Raw genomic sequence first — 4,432 nt, 5'->3', positions numbered from 1 at the left:
TTGAATCATGTTGTATTGATGATTATAAATTATTATTTTCGTAGCCAACAAAGAACCTGAAGCATCAGCATCGAAAGGAAAGGAGAAAGTCATCGAGGACTAAAACGGGAGAATTACGGTGTGTATTACTATAATTCGAATTTTAATTATTATTGATTGCTGAATTTTTTTTTATTGTTATGGATGGTAAGTAAGACTTGAGGTAAGTATGTGAAATTGATATGAATATTGAGTGAAAATGAAGGTGATGCAAATTGAATCAAATTGAATTGAATAAGTGAATTATGGAATATGTAATTATTTGAAAAGCGTATTGATTGAAAAATGATTGGTGATTTGAATTGTGAATTGAAAGTGATATAGGATTGAGAAAGTGAATTGAATACCCTATTAACTAGTCGGGCTGTGTCGGATATAGTTGGCATGCCATAGGATTGGAAGTGTTCAGGGATACTTCGACCTCGAGTCGATGAGACACTGGGTGTCACTATATTTCTTCGGATAGATTCGATGAGGTACTGGGTACCAACTTTACTTCGGCTAGGCCGATGAGACACTGGGTGTCAATTATTACTTCGAACTATCCGATGAGGCACTGGGTGCCATATTGGTGTGTTTGGTTGGATCCGTGTATCCGCCAAAGTCCGAGTTACGTTAATAGGGTGAAAAATTGAAATGTGAATTTGAGGCATTGAAACGAGAAAAAATAAATTGAATTACGAATTGAAATTGGAATTGTGATAATAAGAGAAAAGTATGAAATGTATATTCATAAGTGATATAAATTTAAGTTTGAGAAAATACATTGATTTATGAATTAGTACATATGATATTAATTGTTCGGTATTTTAATATTTATGTTTTTACTATTGTTGATATAATTTGAATTATGGTAATATCACTGAGTATATCCATACTCAGCGTACGGTTGTTTCCGTCATGAGTTAGTAGAAGTCAAGTGTCCCGATTCAAGATCCGAACATTCCGACTCAACACAAATTTGGTGATGTATATTTTCTTTTGGGTAATGGTGGCATGTACATAGGTGTTGTTTAGTCACTTGAATATGTATATTACTTTGGGTAGTGAAGGATGAATTATAAAATTTAGATGGTTAAATGAAATAGTAAGGAAAGTACATGATATTTTGATACATGAACATTAAGTTGTTAAATGAATGAAGTTTTTAATCAATTTTGAATGATGCTATGATAGTTATTAAGTTAAAATTTTGTTAATGCTATAAATAATAGTTATATGAATGTGAAATATTGGTGTTGGTTGTTTTGGTTTGAATTTGCAGGAGGTTTAGGTAAAAATAAGCAGAAATGCTACCGAAATTTTTATAAAAAAAAAAATTGGAATACTCGAACAAGTCCCGTTCTACTTTTAATACGTGCTTGAACTTTGAGAGTTCAAGATAGGGACTCAATTATTATATTATACTATGAAAATTTTTAATAATTGTAAATTATTAGTAAGTTGTCTGATATGTCCGGTAATGCCTCATAACCTCGTTCCGGTAACGGTTTGGGGTTAGGAGGTGTTACAGGGGTTCTTCCAATTGGGCCACTGAAATTGGGTTGAGTTAGGCTAGTTTAATAATCGGGCTTTCAGTTTACTTGTAAAATGGGTCTATAAATTGGGCTACAATCTGTATTTGAGCTAATGAGGACTGTATCTGGACTTTAAACATTGGTTTTTTTATTTATTTTATTCTATTTATTATTTTTTGGATAATTTATGGGCCCAGGCGAAATGGGCCTATTACAGCTGCCCCTCTTTGCCTATTGTCGTGTAACGAGAATTAAGGAAAGACTTTAAAAGGGTCGATTTTGCCCGGTCTTGCCGAATCTTGACTTCTTGGTGTTCACCTTCTTCAGATAACCTCATTTCTAATCCACTACATCTTCAGGGGCATAGGAATTGGTGCTTCTACCTGCTCCATTGCAATTGCAGGGAGAAGAGATTTGCACCTTCGATCTACTCTGCTGGAATTTCAAGGAGATGAGAATTGTGGCTTTGAACCACTCCAATGTAGTTTCAAGGAGAAGAGATTTGTAGTTTCAATCTACTCTAATAGAACTTTAAGGAGATAAAAGCTGATGATTTCAACCTGCTCCACTGCAACTTCAGGGAGATAAGGCTAGTGGCTTCAATTTGGTCCGCTACTACCTCGGGAAGATAAGATTCGCCATATTCGATCTACTTCAGTGTTGCTCAGGGAGATAAGATCTACAATATTCAGTCTGCTCCCTTGCTATTTCAAGAAGATAAGACTGGTGGCTTAAATCTGCTCCCCTACTACCTCGGGAAGATAAGATTCGCCATCTTTGATCTGCTCCACTACTGCTTAGGGAGATAAGATATACAATCTTCAGTCTGCTCCCTTGCTACTTCAGGAAGATAAGACTGGTGGCTTAAATCTACTCCTCTACGACCTCGGGAAGATAAGATTTGCCATATTCGATCTGCTCCACTACTGCTTAGGGAGATAAGATCTACAATCCTCAGTCTACTCCATTGCTACTTCTGGAAGATAAGACTGGTGGCTTAAATATGCTCCCCTACTACCTCGGGAAGATAAGATTCGCCATCTTCGATCTGCTCCCACTACTGCTTAGGGAGATAAGATCTACAATCTTCAGTCTGCTCCCTTGCTACTTCTGGAAGATAAGACTGGTGGCTTAAATCTGCTCCCTTACTACCTCGGAAAGATAAGATTCGCCATCTTTGATCTGCTCTACTACTACTTAGGGAGATAAGATCTACAATCTTCAGTCTGCTCCCTTGCTACTTCAGGAAGATAAGACTGGTGGCTTAAATCTGCTCTACTACTACCTCGGGAAGATAAGATTCGCCATCTTCGATCTGCTCCACTACTGCTTAGGGAGATAAGATCTACAATTTTCAGTCTGCTCCCTTGCTACTTCTGAAAGATAAGACTGGTGGTTTAAATCTGCTCCCCTACTATCTCGGGAAGATAAGATTCGCCATCTTTGATTTGCTCCACTACTGCTTAGGGAGATATGATCTACAATCCTCAGTCTGCTCCCTTGCCACTTCTGGAAGATAAGACTGGTGGCTTAAATCTGCTCCCCTACTACCTCGGAAAGATAAGATTCGCCATCTTCGATCTGCTCCACTACTGCTTAGGGAGATAAGATCTACAATCTTCAGTCTGCTCCCTTGCTACTTCAGGAAGATAAGAATGGTGGCTTAAATCTGCTCCCCTACTACCTTGATAAGATAAGATTTGTTATCTTCGATCTGCTCCACTACTGCTTAGGGAGATAAGATCTACAATCTTCAGCCTTGCTCTACTGCTGCTCAGGGAGAGAAGGCTAGTAGCTTAAATCTGCTCCCTTACTACCTCAGGGAGATAAGATTCGCTGTCTTCGATCTACTCCATTGCTACCTCATGGAGATAAGATCTGTGAATTCACTGATGTTGCTACACCATCCTCTAGGGACATGATCTGTAGAATCGGTTTCATGTACTTATGCTTGTGCTAAATGATTAGAATGCTATGATCGAAATAAATCAAATGCTTCTAACTAGATGTGTTATGAATGATATATGAATGCAGAAATGAAAATGATCCTTTTTTTAAATGCTTAAGGTGTCATCACTCGTTATTCATCAGGGCTTTATTACTGACGTATTACACTTCCACCCTGTTCGGCTGGTATTTTCTGACAGAAAACTTCGAAGAAACAATCACATTTTGCTCAACTAGTTTGCTCCACTGTAACTTCAGGGTTTCCTTCACTGTACCTCTGGGACCTAAGGTTTGTACCATCTTCAAACCCTTCCACTGCAACTTAGGGGTGTAAGATCTGAATTTTTTCAATTCATTCCCACTGCAATTCAAGGGTATAGGACTTGAACCTTCCCTCATCGATTCGGTCTATTTCACAATTCCCCGAGTGTCATGACCAGACGTGTATGCAGAATATCGTTTTTCTTTTCTCGAGAATGACCCCTTTTTATACGCTTATGTTAACATTGATAATTTTTCGTCGAAATTGTATCACCGACGCAATATCTTGTCCTTTTGTTTAATCACTATTTTGGACAAAAAAAATTCAAAGAAATGGTCTCAACTTAGACCCTTCCTACTCAGATATTTCCTTAAGCTTGGGAATTCTAAATAGTAGTCCTGTTTCAGGTTCTTGTATTATTTAGAAGCTTCTAGAGTAATACGCAAAACTTCTATTGTAAAAGTATTATTAGTCCATTAATTATTATTTCAATGCAACATGCTTGCAACAAATCATAACAGTGGATAAGAATGGAATTAAATTGGAGCATAGCTTGAAGTGAATAAATTATCAAAGATAGAAAAATAAAAATGGAAATTGATTGGGAATGCATATCTTGAAAAGGAAAAGTATTTCAAAGATAGCCAATTCAATATGAAATAAGATG

The sequence above is a fragment of the Gossypium arboreum genome, chromosome 11, assembly GCF_025698485.1.
Source record: "Gossypium arboreum isolate Shixiya-1 chromosome 11, ASM2569848v2, whole genome shotgun sequence".
Taxonomy (NCBI): Eukaryota; Viridiplantae; Streptophyta; class Magnoliopsida; order Malvales; family Malvaceae; genus Gossypium; species Gossypium arboreum.
This window is presented reverse-complemented; position numbering follows the sequence as displayed.